The sequence below is a fragment of the Ranitomeya imitator genome, chromosome 10, assembly GCF_032444005.1.
Source record: "Ranitomeya imitator isolate aRanImi1 chromosome 10, aRanImi1.pri, whole genome shotgun sequence".
In the NCBI taxonomy this organism is placed as follows: Eukaryota; Metazoa; Chordata; class Amphibia; order Anura; family Dendrobatidae; genus Ranitomeya; species Ranitomeya imitator.
Genome location: NC_091291.1, coordinates 67,990,205 through 68,010,410, shown reverse-complemented (window position 1 = coordinate 68,010,410; position 20,206 = coordinate 67,990,205). Strand labels below are relative to the sequence as shown.

The 20,206-nt window shown below is 44.1% G+C and overlaps 1 protein-coding gene across 2 annotated transcripts in view; it reads right to left on the bottom strand.

Annotated features, from left to right (window-relative positions):
* Window positions 1-5,896, bottom strand: part of ZSWIM9 (zinc finger SWIM-type containing 9) — a 93,351-nt gene extending 87,455 nt beyond the window's left edge. Inside the window, exon 1 of one of the 2 annotated variants that reach the window (XM_069741929.1) lies at window positions 5,647-5,896. The gene's annotated coding sequence lies outside the window, so the exon portion shown is untranslated. The remainder of the gene's footprint in view (window positions 1-5,646) is intronic. The other variant, XM_069741930.1, reaches the window with a different exon arrangement.
* Window positions 5,897-20,206: the final 14,310 nt, after the last annotated feature.

Below are 20,206 nucleotides of genomic sequence, written 5' to 3'. Positions count from 1 at the left end.
TTTTTTTCCTTTCCACTTCACTCTATTTAAAAATAAATTAGCGGAGGTTAAACTTTAATTGCGTTTTCAACAAGGCAAACCCATACATTTCTATATAGTAACTTTACATTTGAAATAAACACTGAATCCCTAAGAAGATCTTGATGAAACTTTGAAAATAAGTTTGTCATTAATATGAACTTATTCCAGCAAGAAAAACAAAGCTTAAAAATGTAATTCTGTTTTCAACAATGTTAATTCATACATTCCTATATAATAACTTTACATTTCAAATAAACAGTGAATCCCTAAGTAGTTCTTTATCGAAAATGTTTGCCTTAAGGTACCTTCACACAACGATATCGTTAAGGATATCGTTGCAACGTCACGCTTTTTGTGACGTAACAACGATCCCACTAACGATCTCGTTATGTGTGACAGCGACCAACGATCAGGCCCCTGCTGGGAGATCGTTGGGGAATGATCAGGGCCTTTTTTTGGTCGCTGATCACCCGCTGTCATCGCTGGATCGGCGTGAGTGACGCCGATCTAGCGATGTGTTCACCTGTAACCAGGGTAAATATCGGGTTACTAAGCGCAGGGCCGCTATGGGGGCCAGAAAAATACGGATTACACACGGACCAGCAGTGTGACTTGCGAGAAATACGCAGCGGCGTTCTATAGAAAAGCCGGCAATTCAGTGCGGTGTACAGTAAAATCACAGTGACAGGTTAGAATAGAATAGCTATGATAAATGTCTACACATAGTATGTGTGTGTATATATATAGATATATACACACACACACTAGATGGTGGCCCGATTGTAACGCATCGGGTATTCTAGAATATGCATGTCCACGTAGTATATTGCCCAGCCCACGTAGGATATTGCCCAGCCCACGTACTATATTGCCCAGCCACGTACTATATTGCCCAGCCACGTACTATATTGCCCAGCCACGTACTATATTGCCCAGCCACGTACTATATTGCCCAGCCACGTACTATATTGCCCAGCCACGTACTATATTGCCCAGCCACGTACTATATTGCCCAGCCACGTACTATATTGCCCAGCCACGTACTATATTGCCCAGCCACGTACTATATTGCCCAGCCACGTACTATATTGCCCAGCCACGTACTATATTGCCCAGCCAGGTTTGTCACATTTTAAAAAATAAAAATATACTCACCTTTCTGAGGGCCCCTTGTAGTCCACGGCAGCTTCCGGTCCCAGGGTTGGTATGAGCGCAGGACCTGTGATGACGTTGCGGTCACGGGCAATATACTACGTGGGCTGGGCAATATACTACGTGGGCTGGGCAATATACTAGAATACCCAATGCGTTAGAATCGGGCCACCATCTAGTATATCTACATCTATATATATCTATTCTATGTGTACACATTTATTCTACCTATTCTACTGTAAGCTGTCAGTGTGATTTTACTGTACACCGCACTGAATTTCCGGCTTTTCTCTCTAACACCGCTGCGTATTTCTCGCAAGTCACACTGTTGGTCCGTGTGTAATCCGTATTTTTCTGGCCCCCATAGACTTTCATTGGCGTATTTTTTGCGCAATACGGTGACAAACGCAGCATGCTGCGATTTTCTATGGCCGTAGAAGACCGTATGATACGGATCAGTAAAATACGGCTGATAGGAGCTTGGCCATAGAGAAGCATTGTACCGTATGCAATCCGTATTTTATGAACCGCTCATACGTCCGTAAAACTCGCTAGTGTGAGGTCGGCCTAAGGCAAAAATTTTCGATAAAGATATACTTAGGGATTCAGTGTTTATTTCAAATGTAAAGTTACTATATAGAAATGTATGGGTTTGCCTTGTTGAAAACGCAATTAAAGTTTAACCTCCGCTAATTTATTTTTAAATAGAGTGAAGTGGAAAGGAAAAATAGATTAAAAACATTCAACTTTAGAAAAAAAAAACTACCATAGACATAGGTATGGCAGAATATGGCGCATAAAGACTGAATCCCTAAAAAGCTCCTAATGAAACTTGGAAGATAACGTTGTTGTACTAATATGAACTAATTCCAATAAAAAAAAACGGAGCACAAAACCGTTTTTCCATTTCCAACCGTGATAAAACACTAGGCATAGGTATGGCAGAAAATGGCGCATAACGACTGAATCCCTAAAAAGATCCTAATGAAACTTGGAAGATAACGTTGTTGTACTAATATGAACATATTCCAATAAAAAAAAACGGAGCTCAAAACCGATTTTCCGTTTCCAACCGTGATAACACACTAGGCATAGGTATGGCAGAATATGGCGCATAAAGACTGAATCCCTAAAAAGATCCTAATGAAACTTGGAAGATAGCGTTGTTGTACTAATATGAACTTATTCCAATAAAAAAAACGGAGCTTAAAACCGTTATTCGTAATTCTTACCAAAGTGATGATGGGAGAGCCTGGTGTTGCAGCTTGACTTCAGTAAGGTACAGTCACACATAGCGACGCTGAAGCGATATAGACAACGAGCCGATCACTGGAGCGTCGCTGTTTATGTCGCTGTAGAGACGTCAAACAGAACGATGCAGGAGCGATCCAGTGACGTAACGGCGACTCGCTTATTGTTCTCGCTCCATGTAAAACATTGCTGGCGTAGTTGTTTTTGATGTCAAACATGACGATACACGCCGATCTAGCGACCAAATAAAGTTCTGGACTTCTAGCTCCGACCAGCGATGGCACAGCGGGATCCAGATCGCTGCTGCGTGTCAAACACAACGAGATCGCTATCCAGGACGCTGCAACGTCACAGATCGCTGTCGTTCTCGTTGCAAAGTTGCTGAGTGTGACGGTACCTTAAGATATGCCCCAGCTAGCATGTCCACTTACTCTGCATTCTGTGGTTGCTAGGGTACTGGATGTGTGAGAGGAGGGTTTATAAACTATCTCAAGGTAGCCAATATTAGGCTAGGTTCTCATTGCGTTAGGGCAATCCGTTTAGCGCTAAGCGCTAGTGGATTGCGCTAACGCAATGTCTTTTTAGGGGTCGCGTTAAATGTCCCCGCTAGCGCTAGCTGCAAGCAGCGTCCGAGGCGCGCCACAAAAGAACGGCACATCGCTAGCACGTGCCGAAAATGTCACGCACTAGCAATGCGCTTTAACATTGCTGGCAATGGGAGCGTTAACGGACACGTTGCACGGCGTTAATTTCGCCGTGCAACGCTGTCTGTTAGCGCTCACCCGAAAACGAAATGAGAACCTAGCCTTAATATTATCTCACTCAAAACATCCCCCTCCCTCTCTCAATTCAGGTACACAGAGAAGGGAGTTGTAAGGCTATGTGCACACGTTCAGTATTTTTCGCGGTTTTTTTCTATAAAAATGCGATAAAAACGTGAAAAAAACGCTTACATATGGTTCCCAATCATTTCAATGTAATCCGCAAAACTTGTGCAAATGTTGCGATTTTTTTTTCCGCGAAAAAAAACAAATGGCGGAAAAAAAAGCAACATGTTCATTAATTCTGTGGAATCGCTGATTTCCCGCACACTGTAAAAAATCTACCATAGGTATAGACAAATATGACTAAAAAAAATCTACCATAGGCAAAATCTACCATAGGCATAGACAAATATGACACATAGGGTTTTAGTATTTTCCACCGGCCGCAGTGACCCCCTCACATTCCCCCTGTACCGGCCGCAGTGACCCCCTCACATTCCCCCCTGTACCGGCCGCAGTGACCCCCTCACATTCCCCCCTGTACCGGCCGCAGTGACCCCCTCACATTCCCCCCTGTACCGGCCGCAGTGACCCCCTCACATTCCCCCCTGTACCGGCCGCAGTGACCCCCTCACATTCCCCCCTGTACCGGCCGCAGTGACCCCCTCACATTCCCCCCTGTACCGGCCGCAGTGACCCCCTCACATTCCCCCCTGTACCGGCCGCAGTGACCCCCTCACATTCCCCCCTGTACCGGCCGCAGTGACCCCCTCACATTCCCCCCTGTACCGGCCGCAGTGACCCCCTCACATTCCCCCCTGTACCGGCCGCAGTGACCCCCTCACATTCCCCCCTGTACCGGCCGCAGTGACCCCCTCACATTCCCCCCTGTACCGGCCGCAGTGACCCCCTCACATTCCCCCCTGTACCGGCCGCAGTGACCCCCTCACATTCCCCCCTGTACCGGCCGCAGTGACCCCCTCACATTCCCCCCTGTACCGGCCGCAGTGACCCCCTCACATTCCCCCCTGTACCGGCCGCAGTGACCCCCTCACATTCCCCCCTGTACCGGCCGCAGTGACCCCCTCACATTCCCCCCTGTACCGGCCGCAGTGACCCCCTCACATTCCCCCCTGTACCGGCCGCAGTGACCCCCTCACATTCCCCCCTGTACCGGCCGCAGTGACCCCCTCACATTCCCCCCTGTACCGGCCGCAGTGACCCCCTCACATTCCCCCCTGTACCGGCCGCAGTGACCCCCTCACATTCCCCCCTGTACCGGCCGCAGTGACCCCCTCACATTCCCCCCTGTACCGGCCGCAGTGACCCCCTCACATTCCCCCCTGTACCGGCCGCAGTGACCCCCTCACATTCCCCCCTGTACCGGCCGCAGTGACCCCCTCACATTCCCCCCTGTACCGGCCGCAGTGACCCCCTCACATTCCCCCCTGTACCGGCCGCAGTGACCCCCTCACATTCCCCCCTGTACCGGCCGCAGTGACCCCCTCACATCTCCCCTGTACCGGCCGCAGTGACCCCCTCACATTCCCCCTGTACCGGTCGCAGTGACCCCCTCACATTCCCCCCTGTACCGGCCGCAGTGACCCCCTCACATTCCCCCCTGTACCGGCCGCAGTGACCCCCTCACATCCCCCCTGTACCGGCCGCAGTGACCCCCTCACATCCCCCCTGTACCGGCCGCAGTGACCCCTCACATTCCCCCTGTACCGGTCGCAGTGACCCCCTCACGTTCCCCCCTGTACCGGCCGCAGTGACCCCCTCACATTCCCCCCTGTACCGGCCGCAGTGACCCCCTCACATTCCCCCCTGTACCGGCCGCAGTGACCCCCTCACATCCCCCCTGTACCGGCCGCAGTGACCCCTCACATTCCCCCTGTACCGGTCGCAGTGACCCCCTCACGTTCCCCCCTGTACCGGCCGCAGTGACCCCCTCACATTCCCCCCTGTACCGGCCGCAGTGACCCCCTCACATCCCCCCTGTACCGGCCGCAGTGACCCCCTCACATTCCCCCCTGTACCGGCCGCAGTGACCCCCTCACATCCCCCCTGTACCGGCCGCAGTGACCCCCTCACATTCCCCCCTGTACCGGCCGCAGTGACCCCCTCACATCCCCCCTGTACCGGCCGCAGTGACCCCCTCACATTCCCCCTGTACCAGTCGCAGTGACCCCCTCACATTCCCCCTGTACCGGCCGCTCACGTTGCCCCCGCACTAGCCGAGTTCAGGTCTCCATAGCAGAGAGCTCACAAACAGCCACTGGCTGCAATCACCGCTCCATCAGCCCGTACCAGCCCCCGCTCCACAGCGGCAGCACCGGCAGGAAGTGTACACATCCGGAGAGGCAGCGCGCTCTCGCAGGGGCCGCTAATACACGGACACGCTCACTAACGACCACAGTGGGACTTTCGACCCAAGTAAAACCACGCGGTGACTTACTGCAGGCGCTTCCCGGTCCGCTGGCAACTTCCTTATATCCCATGAGTTACTTCCGGTAAATGACGCAAAGAAAAGAAAGTGTTTCCTGTAACAACCGAGACAAAGGAGGAGCCTCAGCGCAGAGCGTGCCGACCAATGAGCGGCCGGGAGCAGCACACGTCATCACGTGCTGAGAGGCACTGCCGTTACACGGGGTCACACACTGTGGGGCGGGAATACGGCGGCGCTGGGCTCACGTCCGGTCTCCACCGTCAGCTACAGTGCCCTGTGGGGCGGGCTGTATCCGCGCGGATGTGCACAGATGTGAGCGCTGGTGTAAAGCACGCTGCAGACTGCGGCGCCCAGACATGAGCGCCCTCTGGTGGCCGGGGGTGGGTTATCCTTCAGCAGCATTGCTGACCAGTCCTCCAAGGGTATGTGCACACCTTGCGGATTTGCCTGTGGAATCTTTTTGAAAACATTCTGCATTTCTTGGCAGAAAACGCAGGTAAAAATCCGCCCGGATTTGATGCGGATTTGTCTGCGTTATTGAGAGCTAAATAAAGATCTATTATTGAACAAAAACAAAAATTGTGATGTCATTTCTTGGCCAAGCTCTTCTTTTACATACTCCATTGAAGAATAATGTTTACACACAGATGGATAATTTTTATGCACTTCATCAGCGTGCAAGAGACAAATGTACCCCAACAAAAACACAGTAAAAAAAACAAAGCAAAATCTGCATTTTGTAAGCAGCTTAAACTTGCAATAAAAAAAACAGCAAAAACACAACATGTGAACATAGCCTAACGGTGAAAGTATACCAGAATAAAGCAAAATGTTAATACTTGAAATTTAACACGCATGCTTACTACATGGCTCCAAGCCTTTTTTTAATCTTTATTTTTTGGGGGGTACAATGGCTCTAAATTAACATAAATTAAAATGCCAGCTGATTTTCCCACGCTGAAGAGTTCATTTGAGTTCACGCCGCCAGGGAGCGCAGCTTCAGTGACGTCACCGCTAGTCACCGAAGCTCCGCTCCCAGCATTTCATTCATTCCCCAGTAGTTTACAGCTGGGAGCGGTCGCATTAGCAATCTCCCGATTGTAAACTGTACATTCCCCTAGATAAAAATTACTGCATGGGACTGACTGTATGCCGGACAGGTATGGTATATTATTCCCATAGTCCGATTTCAGACAGGCTGAAGTCACTTCAATTAACAATAACTTACATAGTCCTTTGTGAAAAGATTAGATCCCAAAGGAAAAACGAAGTGAAGAGAAGAAGATGTAATTAAAAATTATTATATTTATTAACAATCATTAAAAGCATAACAATCGAGTACACCAAGTGGGGGCAAAAAGATGGGGGATGTATGCCACCAGACAAAATCTGGGGAGACGAACCTGCTCCAAGTCACCGTGAGTAAGGCCGGCGTCACACTTGCGAGTTTTACGGACGTAAGAGCGCAGAAACTACGTCCGTAAAACTCGCAAAAAATACGGCACAATTATTCTCTATGCCCCTGCTCCTATCTGCCGTATATTACTGATCAGTATTATACGGCTTTCTACTGCCGTAGAAAATCGCAGCATGCTGCGTTTGTCACCGTATTGCGCAAATAAAATGCCAATGAAAGTCTATGGAAGCCCCAAAAATACGGATCACACACGGACCAGCAGTGTGACTTGCGAGGAATACACAGCGGTGTTAGAGAGAAAAGCCGGCAATTCAGTGCGGTGTACAGTAAAATCACACTGACAGCTTACAGTAGAATAGGTAGAATAAATGTGTACACATAGAATAGGTATATATATATATATATATATATATATATATATATATACACATGTCATTGAGACACATATATGTATATATATTATTACTTCATACAGCCGCGATATAGCAAAAAGCCGGTAATTCAATTACCGGCTTTTGCTTTCTCCTTCCTAAACCCGACATGATATGAGACATGGTTTACATACAGTAAACCATCACATATCACCATTTTTTTTGCATATTCCACACTACTAATGTTAGTAGTGTGTATCTGCAAAATTTGGCCGTTCTAGCTCTTAAAATAAAGGGTTAAATGGCGGAAAAAATTGGCGTGGGCTCCCACGCAATTTTCTCCGCCAGAGTAGTAAATCCAGTGACTGAGGGCAGATATTAATAGCCTAGAGAGGGTCCATGGTTATTGGCCCCCCCTGGCTAAAAACACCTGCCCCCAGCCACCCCAGAAAAGGCACATCTGGAAGATGCGCCTATTCTGGCACTTGGCCACTCTCTTCCCATTCCCGTGTAGCGGTGGGATATGGGGTAATGAAGGGTTAATGCCACCTTGCTATTGTAAGGTGACATTAAGCCTAATTAATAATGGAGAGGCGTCAATTATGACACCTATCCATTATTAATCCAATTGAATGAAAGGGTTAAAAAAAAACACACATTATTAAAAATTATTTTAATGAAATAAAAACAAAGGTTGTTGTAATATTTTATTTAACGCCCAATCCAATCACTGAAGACCCTCGTTCTGTAAAAGAAAAAACATAATAAACCAACAATATACTTACCTTCCACAGATCTGTAAAGTCCAACGATGTAAATCCTTCTGAAGGGGTTAAAACATTTTGCAGCAAGGAGTTCCGCTAATGCAGGCTGCTCCTTGCTGCAAAACCCCGGGGAATTAAGCTAAATATAGGTCAATGATCTATATTTAGCTTCATTTGCGGTGAGGCGCCCTCTGCTGGATGTTCATAGATCGTGGGAACATACCTAGAAAGCTATATTTAGCTTCATTCCCCGGGGTTTTGCAGCAAGGAGCAGCCTGCATTAGTGGAACTCCTTGCTGCAAAATGTTTTAACCCCTTCAGAAGGATTTACATCGTTGGACTTTACAGATCTGTGGAAGGTAAGTATATTGTTGGTTTATTATGTTTTTTCTTTTACAGAACGAGGGTCTTCAGTGATTGGATTGGGCGTTAAATAAAATATTACAACAACCTTTGTTTTTATTTCATTAAAATAATTTTTAATAATGTGTGTGTGTTTTTTTTTAACCTTTTCATTCAATTGGATTAATAATGGATAGGTGTCATAATTGACGCCTCTCCATTATTAATTAGGCTTAATGTCACCTTACAATAGCAAGGTGGCATTAACCCTTCATTACCCCATATCCCACTGCTACACGGGAATGGGAAGAGAGTGGCCAAGTGCCAGAATAGGCGCATCTTCCAGATGTGCCTTTACTGGGGTGGCTGGGGGCAGGTGTTTTTAGCCAGGGGGGGGGGGGCAATAACCATGGACCCTCTCCAGGCTATTAATATCTGCCCTCAGTCACTGGCTTTACTACTCTGGCGGAGAAAATTGCGCGGGAGCCCACGCCAATTTTTTCCGCCATTTAACCCTTTATTTTAAGAGCTAGAACGGCCAAATTTTGCAGATACACACTACTAACATTAGTAGTGTGGATTATGCAAAAAAAATGGTGATATGAGATGGTTTACTGTATGTAAACCATGTCTCATATCATGTCGGGTTTAGGAAGGAGAAAGCAAAAGCCGGTAATTGAATTACCGGCTTTTTGCTATCTCGCGCTGTATGAAGGAATAATATATATATATATATATGTGTCTACTGACATATATATATATATATATATATATAGACAGTATATATGATTTTATTTTTTTTTAAACACATGGATCCCTTGTATAGGCGTATGTCGGTTTGGCAAGCCTGCGATAAAAACACGCAGTACGGATGCCATACGGATTACATAAGGAGGATGCCATGCGCAAAAAACGGTGACACACCCTGCCTATGGAGGAGCTACGGACCACTATTTTCGGGAATTTTCAGCGTATTACGGCCGTAATATACGGACCGTATTTGCATACGCTGAGTGTAACGCCGGCCTAAATGTAATGAAATTTAAACCCCGGGGGGGGTCACATATGATGTTAGGAATAGTGACACCAATGCATGTAACCGGGAAGCACAACACAGCACAATCAAAAATGGGTCCCCGCAGTAGGAAATTAACTAGTATATGACCACTATAAATAATTCTCCCATATAAACTGCCACATGAAAACCTACAATTATAACCAGTAGTGCAAAGAGTTATGCTAACGAACTGGAGGGTAAATTCCCTGTAAAGGGGCAGAGGAGGAGAAGTTCCTACAAGTAGTAATGAAGGAGACTTGTTTAAAGGGACACTGTCACCTGGATTTGGAGGGAACAATCTTCAGCCATGGAGGCGGGGTTTTGGGGTTTTTGATTCACCCTTTCCTTACCCGCTGGCTGCATGCTGGCTGCAATATTGGATTGAAGTTCATTCTCTGTCCTCCATAGTACACGCCTGCGCAAGGCAAGATTGCCATGTGCAGGCATGTACTACGGAGGACAGAGAATGAACTTCAATCCAATATTGCAGCCAGCATGCAGCCAGCGGGTAAGGAAAGGGTGAATCAAAAACCCCAAAACCCCGCCTCCATGGCTGAAGATTGTTCCCTCCAAATCCAGGTGACAGTGTCCCTTTAAACAAGTCTCCTTCATTACTACTTGTAGGAACTTCTCCTCCTCTGCCCCTTTACAGGGAATTTACCCTCCAGTTCGTTAGCATAACTCTTTGCACTACTGGTTATAATTGTAGGTTTTCATGTGGCAGTTTATATGGGAGAATTATTTATAGTGGTCATATACTAGTTAATTTCCTACTGCGGGGAGCCATTTTTGATTGTGCTGTGTTGTGCTTCCCGGTTACATGCATTGGTGTCACTATTCCTAACATCAAAAAATAGGAGAAATACCTGCCTAGTTAAGTGGCAATGCTCCAAATTAATATATACATCCAAAAAAGCGAAAGAGAAGCAGTGTAGCCATAAAATAATCAAATTTTATTGTAACAAAATTAATACAGAATATAAAAATTCATAAAAAGTGGTGCGGAGAATATATGCAAAAGAAATTATAGCCACCATTAAGGTAAGTAATGTCATAAATATGAAAATACCATACAGAAAAAGTAGGTTGAATAAATCTAATCAAGTTTAGTAGTTTATGCACAGTATAAGGCAAGAAGGAATATTAAATGTATTAGGTAGAATCACAATTAAACTACTATAATAGAGTAATGTTGAATATAAGTGTAGCGTATACTGTGCATAAAAAATGGCAAACAGGCTTGCTAAATAGTTACATCAAATATTATCCTCATGAACCATATAGAGCGTAGTAGAAAAATATAGGAATCCTCCAAATTAGACCATGATTGGATAAATGAAATGCTGCAAATAGTACCCTATATACTAGGAATATACTCCTTAGCAATATAAAACCAGTCTCATTATGGTGATTCATTCTGCAGCAATAGCCATACTTGCAAAAAAGTGCATGCAGTGCCAGATAAGTATCTATAAAGAGACCAGATAAGAAAGAGGTGTGCACAGCTAAGCGGAAACAATGGGGATCAAAAAGAGGACAAAGAACCTATCTCAATGAAAAGCTCATATAAGTTGAAAGTGCAAGGTATCGTAAACAAGAAATTAGCAGCCAAATAAGTTACCTAATGGTGGGGACAGCAACCCGACGCGCGTTTCACGTATAGCTTCGTCCGGTGGTAGATGTGTACTAAGTATATGTTGCCAGATGCTTAAATAGTGGAGGTCTATCTACGATTGGTCGCAGTTGAATGACGGCGCTTCCGTGAGCGCTCCTGCGCGTCGCCACTGCTGATCGGCGTCACATGACGGCTGGCCACTCCCCCGCCCGACGCGTCAGAGCGGGGGGTGGTTCAGGCGCCAAAGAGGACGCGTCTCCACAGTGACCACAGATGCAGGGAGCCCGCGCAAGCGCACACTGCGCTGAAGATGAAAGAGGTAAAGGTGCCGGCTAGAATATGTCTCCACGGTAACCATAGAAGTAGGAAGCCTGCGCAGGCGCATACCGCGCTAGAGATAGTGAAAAAATGCAGAGACAGCAAAGAGCTGTCATAGGAGTTGGAGAAAGCCCGCAGATACGCAGAGTGTCTTATAGAGGGTATCAAAAGATAGCAAACACTATCTATAGAGATCACAGACGGCCGCAGAAAAAACTTTTTAACTAAGGGGACAATGGCTAAGAAATAGAAAGAAAAAATCTCGAACCAGAAGGGTAAAACAGTCAAGATACAATACCAAATTAATAGTGATACGTGCCCACAGCTTATAAAAAACAAAATCAGTGTTCAACGAAATGTGCATTATATAAGGAACTATAGCCTTATATTCTAATGGTTGAAGCAGTTTTAAAATATATACATAAGGACATATAAAAAAGTATATATGCAATATTACAAATAACAATTATATCAAAAAATACACGATGTAATCAATATTGGAGCATAAAGTGACAGTGCAGTATATACAGTGGGGCAAAAAAGTATTTAGTCAGTCAGCAATAGTGCAAGTTCCACCACTTAAAAAGATGAGAGGCGTCTGTAATTTACATCATAGGTAGACCTCAACTATGGGAGACAAACTGAGAAAAAAAAATCTAGAAAATCACATTGTCTGTTTTTTTAACATTTTTTTTGCATATTATGGTGGAAAATAAGTATTTGGTCAGAAACAAAATTTCATCTCAATACTTTGTAATATATCCTTTGTTGGCAATGACAGAGGTCAAACGTTTTCTGTAAGTCTTCACAAGGTTGCCACACACTGTTGTTGGCATGTTGGCCCATTCCTCCATGCAGATCTCCTCTAGAGCAGTGATGTTTTTGGCTTTTCGCTTGGCAACACGGACTTTCAACTCCCTCCAAAGGTTTTCTATAGGGTTGAGATCTGGAGACTGGCTAGGCCACTCCAGGACCTTGAAATGCTTCTTACGAAGCCACTCCTTCATTGCCCTGGCGGTGTGCTTTGGATCATTGTCATGTTGAAAGACCCAGCCACGTTTCATCTTCAATGCCCTTGCTGATGGAAGGAGGTTTGCACTCAAAATCTCATGATACATGGCCCCATTCATTCTTTCATGTACCCGGATCAGTCGTCCTGGCCCCTTTGCAGAGAAACAGCCCCAAAGCATGATGTTTCCACCACCATGCTTTACAGTAGGTATGGTGTTTGATGGATGCAACTCAGTATTCTTTTTCCTCCAAACACGACAAGTTGTGTTTCTACCAAACAGTTCCAGTTTGGTTTCATCAGACCATAGGACATTCTCCCAAAACTCCTCTGGATCATCCAAATGCTCTCTAGCAAACTTCAGACGGGCCCGGACATGAACTGGCTTAAGCAGTGAGACACGTCTGGCACTGCAGGATCTGAGTTCATGGTGGCGTAGTGTGTTACTTATGGTAGGCCTTGTTACATTGGTCCCAGCTCTCTGCAGTTCATTCACTAGGTCCCCCCGCGTGGTTCTGGGATTTTTGCTCACCGTTCTTGCGATCATTCTGACCCCACGGGGTGGGATTTTGCATGGAGCCCCAGATCGAGGGAGATTATCAGTGGTCTTGTATGTCTTCCATTTTCTAATTATTGCTCCCACTGTTGATTTCTTCACTCCAGGCTGGTTGGCTATTGCAGATTCAGTCTTCCCAGCCTGGTGCAGGGCTACAATTTTGTTTCTGGTGTCCTTTGACAGCTCTTTGGTCTTCACCATAGTGGAGTTTGGAGTCAGACTGTTTGAGGGTGTGCACAGGTGTCTTTTTATACTGATAACAAGTTTAAACAGGTGCCATTACTACAGGTAATGAGTGGAGGAAAGAGGAGACTCTTAAAGAAGAAGTTACAGGTCTGTGAGAGCCAGAAATCTTGATTGTTTGTTTCTGACCAAATACTTATTTTCCACCATAATATGCAAAAAAAAATGTTAAAAAAACAGACAATGTGATTTTCTGGATTTTTTTTTCTCAGTTTGTCTCCCATAGTTGAGGTCTACCTATGATGTATATTACAGACGCCTCTCATGTTTTTAAGTGGTGGAACTTGCACTATTGCTGACTGACTAAATACTTTTTTGCCCCACTGTATATCTCACCACAGAAAAATACAGGTATAGTGATATATGAAAAACCTGTTAAAACATAAAAGGTGTCCATATAAGAACGCCCATAAAGTTAATTTATAGTGAAGAATACGTCCTTCTGGATACGGCGAGCCCAGCTTTTTCTGTCCCCGTAGAACAAATCATGTTAGAGTAATACAAAAGTGGAGGTATTCTTGACGGCATCGGACCTCGTGGAATAAATAAAGCAGTCGTAATAGGAGCATTATTTCAAACGTCAACTAACTGGAAAAATAAAAACCAAGAGTTAATGATAGATACTAAATAAGCAATAAAAACATACCTAAAAATAAAAAGAAGAACATTAAAAAATTATTAAAAAATGCAGAAAGTAGTAACAAAAATTAGTCACAAAATATAGTTACAAAAAAGGGGCAAAACTGAGAACTTCGTTTAGACCTGATGGTTGGATGGAGCCCATTCTAAAGATCCACTGGGCCTCTAACTGCGCCAGCGTCTTTCTCCAATTACCTCCTCGAGTGTCAACATAAACTTTATCGATGCCAGTGACAGAAAGGAGCGTAGCATCGCAATTGTGGTATTTCCTAAAATGCCTAGGAATGGGCTTCAATAGTGAGAAGTCGTCCATCTTATGATCTTAGAGGCATTAACGATGTCTCGATAGTGCTCTCTTGCTCTGATTTTAAGCGGCCTGGAAGTGAGTCCCACATATACTTTAGGGCAAGTACAAGTTGCTATATATACTACCCCAGCGGTATTACAGGTAATGTGCTGAGTGATGGTGAATGTATTCTTACCGTCACATGATTTGAATTCAGTTGCACGTAGCATGTTAGGGCAGGAGATGCATTCTCCACATGGGTAGAACCCCCATTTCGGGCCTCTAGATGTAAAGCTTTTCTCTATTCGTGGTCCATGGTAGTAGCTATGGACAAGCTCGTCTTTTAGATTCGGGGATCGACGATATGTGATGGCTGGATTCTGCGGCAAGTGCTTAGGAAGCGTGCGGTCTGTCAGTAAAATAGGCCAATATTTCCTCAGAGCCTCCCTCATTTCAAACCATTTGCCATTGTACGTGGAGATAAACCGCACCGTAGATTCGGCAGCGGTTTTCTCATTGTTGTTGGATTGCAATAAATTCAAACGCTTCGCATCTCTGACTTTTTTATAGCCCTTTTTAATGCTTCTTTTGGAATAGCCTCGTTCTTCAAATCTCCTTGTAAGTGCATTAGCCTGCTCTTGAAATGTCACATCATTCGAGCAAATTCGTCTGGCCCTCAAGAATTGCCCGGTAGGGATACTGTCCATGAGGGGTCTGGGATGGGAAGATGAGGCATGGAGCAGGTTATTGACGGCTGTCTTTTTCCTGAAGACATCTGTTTCCAAAGTCTTCCCCACCATACCTGAAATTTGAATGTCTAAGAAATCGATAGTAGTTCGGCTATATTTTACAGTTAGTCTAATATTCAAATTGTTATTATTGAGGATTTTAACAAATTCCAGGAGGTCCTGCTCTGGACCCTGCCAGATGAATAAAATGTCATCTATGTATCGGGTCCAGAACAGGACCCCCTCAATGTATGCCTCTGGTTTAGTGAGAAACAGCCCCCTCTCCCACATACCCAAAAATAAATTTGCGTACGAGGACGCGAAGGCTGCACCCATGGCGGTGCCTTGTTTTTGGAGATAGTCTCCTTAAAAATGAAAAAATTGTGCTCAAGGGCAAAGGTTAACAAGGTGAGAAGGAAATTAACAAAGTCCGGATCATACTCGGTCATTGTCAGGAATGTCCTAACCGCCTGGATTCCATCTTGATGGTGGATGGAAGTGTACAATGACTCCACATCCATAGAGATGAGCCACATATCCTCATCCCATGGTATCCCCTCGATTTTTCTCAGGACATCTCCAGTGTCCTTAGCATAGGAAGGGAGGTCACATACCAGTGGCTTGAGATGGAAGTCCAAAAATTTGGATATGGTCTCACACAAATTGCCATTGCCCGAGACTATGGGCCGCCCGGGTGGAACATCAGGGTTTTTGTGGATTTTAGGAGTAAAGTAGATACACGCCATTTTTGGATATTGGGGAATGAGATGGCTCTGCAGGTCCTTAGAGACGAGACCATTCTAGAATGCTTCATCCAAAATTTTTTGTAGTTCTTGTTGGAATTTAGATGTAGGATTATATGTTAATTTTTTGTAGCAGGTATCATCTCGCAGTTGTCTAAAGGCCTCTCTTTCGTACATATGTGTTGGCCATACTACAACATTCCATCCTTTATCAACAGGTTTTATTAGGACCCCCTTAAGATTTTTAAGCTCCTTCAAAGCTTTCCTATGGATCCCTGAAAGATTATGTCCACTGATAGATGTACCAATTTTTTCAAATTCTCTTGTGACTAATTTAACAAACATCTCTATATCAGGGTAAAGATTTAATGGGGGGAACTTTTTAGGAATTGGGGGACAAAATTTCAATTTACCTGCATCGACTTCATGGTTATCCTGCTGCTCATCCTCCAGTTCCTCCAAAATGGCTATTGCTTGCAGGTCTGTGTCGGTCCAGTTCTCCCCAGTGGGCTTATCATGAAGTTTTTTGAGGACCAATTTACGGGCGAACAATTGAAGATCCTTTATAGCTAAAAAGGAATTGAAGGATGAAGTGGGTGAGAAAGATAAGCCTAATCTAAGCACTTCTTGTTGCGCTTGCGTGAGCTCATGGTTGGAAAGGTTAATCACCTGCAATTTAGAGGTCAAAAAACCTCCATTGTTTTTCCCGAATTTTCTCGGAGTGTCATTCCGCCTTCTGTAGTTATTTTTTCGCAGATTATACATCCGATTGTGGACTTCTTCTCCTTCTTTTGAAGACAAAGACGACATGGAGGATGAACGAGATAAATTAGCGGATTTAGAGGCAGCAGATTGCCATCTATAGACTGTACCGCTTTTGTAGTCTTGTAGATCTCTTTGAAATTTTTTTGCTTTGATTTCTTTTATTTCTTTTTCCCAGATAGAGAATTGATTATCCATCTCTTTGTTGAAACCATCTATTTCAGATGCGGTTAAATTTTCATTTAGTTTTTTCTGGGTTTCCTCTATGTCTGTATCCAGCTTATCCAGGCTTTTTTTGTTATTGCCTACCAGAAGCTCCATAAAAACTTTAGAGCAGGTTGAGCACGCTTCCTCCCATCTTGCTTTGAAGGTCATATCATTGACTGGAAAAGAAGGCATAATACGTACCCGCAGACCTCCCGGTATGAGGCCTTTTGCTAAATAGCTCTCCAGAGATGCCTTGTTCCACCAGGTTCGAGTTCTCTTTTTTAGAAAGAATTTCATAGAGGATTTCAATTCGTGTTTTTGCCCACTTTCTGCAGATACCTGTTGCATAGATTCCCCACCAAAAATAGTATCAATAGACGTGAGCCAGCTTTTGTCTCTGGCTTTCAAATCCATCCTGGCAGAAAATAGAAAAACTGTAAACGAGTACAGCAATAACAATACATCAAAAAATAGGAGAAATACCTGCCTAGTTAAGTGGCAATGCTCCAAATTAATATATACACCCAAAAAAGCGAAAGAGAAGCAGTGTAGCCATAAAATAATCAAATTTTATTGTAACAAAATTAATACAGAATATAAAAATTCATAAAAAGTGGTGCGGAGAAAATATACAAAAGAAATTATAGCCACCATTAAGGTAAGTAATGTCATAAATATGAAAATACCATACAGAAAAAGTAGGTTGAATAAATCTAATCAAGTTTAGTAGTTTATGCACAGTACTAGATTGTGGCCCGATTCTAACGCATCGGGTATTCTAGAATATGCATGTCCACGTAGTATATGGACAATGATGATTCCAGAATTCGCGGCAGACTGTGTCCGTCGCTGATTGATCGAGGCAACCTTTATGACATCATCGTTGCCATGGCAACCATTATGACATCATCGTCGCGGTGCCCGTTGCTGATTGGTTGAGGCCTGGCGGCCTCGACCAATCAGAGACGCGGGATGTCTACGTCCTTTATGACATCATCGTCGCTGTGCCCGTCGCTGATTGGTCGAGGCCTGGCAGCATCGACCAATCAGGGACGCGGGATTTCCAGGACAGACAGACAGACAGACGGAAAAACCCTTAGACAATTATATATATAGATAAGGCAAGAAGGAATATTAAATGTATTAGGTAGAATCACAATTAAACTACTATAATAGAGTAATGTTGAATATAAGTGTAGCGTATACTGTGCATAAAAAATGGCAAACAGGCTTGCTAAATAGTTACATCAAATATTATCCTCATGAACCATATAGAGCGTAGTAGAAAAATATAGGAATCCTCCAAATTAGACCATGATTGGATAAATGAAATGCTGCAAATAGTACCCTATATACTAGGAATATACTCCTTAGCAATATAAAACCATTCTCATTATGGTGATTCATTCTGCAGCAATAGCCATACTTGCAAAAAAGTGCATGCAGTGCCAGATAAGTATCTATAAAGAGACCAGATAAGAAAGAGGTGTGCACAGCTAAGCGGAAACAATGGGGATCAAAAAGAGGACAAAGAACCTATCTCAATGAAAAGCTCATATAAGTTGAAAGTGCAAGGTATCGTAAACAAGAAATTAGCAGCCAAATAAGTTACCTAATGGTGGGGACAGCAACCCGACGCGAGTTTCGCGTATAGCTTCGTCCGGGGGTAGATGTGTACTAAGTATATGTTGCCAGATGCTTAAATAGTGGAGGTCTATCTATGATTGGTCGCAGTTGAATGACGGCGCTTCCGTGAGCGCTCCTGCGCGTCGCCACTGCTGATCGGCGTCACATGACGGCTGGTCACTCCCCCGCCCGACGCGTCAGAGCGGGGGGTGGTTCAGGCGCCAAAGAGGACGCGTCTCCACAGTGACCACAGATGCAGGGAGCCCGCGCAAGCGCACACTGCGCTGAAGATGAAAGAGGTAAAGGTGCCGGCTAGAATATGTCTCCACGGTAACCATAGAAGTAGGAAGCCTGCGCAGGCGCATACCGCGCTAGAGATAGTGAAAAAATGCAGAGACAGCAAAGAGCTGTCATAGGAGTTGGAGAAAGCCCGCAGATACGCAGAGTGTCTTATAGAGGGTATCAAAAGATAGCAAACACTATCTATAGAGATCACAGACGGCTGCAGAAAAAACTTTTTAACTAAGGGGACAATGGCTAAGAAATAGAAAGAAAAAATCTCGAACCAGAAGGGTAAAACAGTCAAGATACAATACCAAATTAATAGTGATACGTGCCCACAGCTTATAAAAAACAAAATCAGTGTTCAACGAAATGTGCATTATATAAGGAACTATAGCCTTATATTCTAATGGTTGAAGCAGTTTTAAAATATATACATAAGGACATATAAAAAAGTATATATGCAATATTACAAATAACAATTATATCAAAAAATACACGATGTAATCAATATTGGAGCATAAAGTGACAGTGCAGTATATATATCTCACCACAGAAAAATACAGGTATAGTGATATATGAAAAACCTGTTAAAACATAAAAGGTGTCCATATAAGAACGCCCATAAAGTTCATTTATAGTGAAGAATACGTCCTTCTGGATACGGCGAGCCCAGCTTTTTCTGTCCCCGTAGAACAAATCATGTTAGAGTAATACAAAAGTGGAGGTATTCTTGACGGCATCGGACCTCGTGGAATAAATAAAGCAGTCGTAATAGGAGCATTATTTCAAACGTCAACTAACTGGAAAAAAAAAACCAAGAGTTAATGATAGACACTAAATAAGCAATAAAAACATGCCTAAAAATAAAAAGAAGAACATTAAAAAATTATTAAAAAATGCAGAAAGTAGTAACAAAAATTAGTCACAAAATATAGTTACAAAAAAGGGGCAAAACTGAGAACTTCGTTTAGACCTGATGGTTGGATGGAGCCCATTCTAAAGATCCACTGGGCCTCTAACTGCGCCAGCGTCTTTCTCCAATTACCTCCTCGAGTGTCAACATAAACTTTATCGATGCCAGTGACAGAAAGGAGCGTAGCATCGCAATTGTGGTATTTCCTAAAATGCCTAGGAATGGGCTTCAATAGTGAGAAGTCGTCCATCTTAGAGGCATTAACGAAGTCTCGATAGTGCTCTCTTGCTCTGATTTTAAGCGGCCTGGAAGTGAGTCCCACATATACTTTAGGGCAAGTACAAGTTGCTATGATACTACTCCAGCGGTATTACAGGTAATGTGCTGAGTGATGGTGAATGTATTCTTACCGTCACATGATTTGAATTCAGTTGCACGTAGCATGTTAAGGCAGGAGATGCATTCTCAACATGGGTAGAACCCCTATTTCGGGCCTCTAGATGTAAAGCTTTTCTCTATTCGTGGTCCATGGTAGTAGCTATGGACAAGCTGGTCTTTTAGATTCGGGGATCGACGAATTAGATTTATTCAACCTACTTTTTCTGTATGGTATTTTCATATTTATGACATTACTTACCTTAATGGTGGCTATAATTTCTTTTGCATATTTTCTTCGCACCACTTTTTA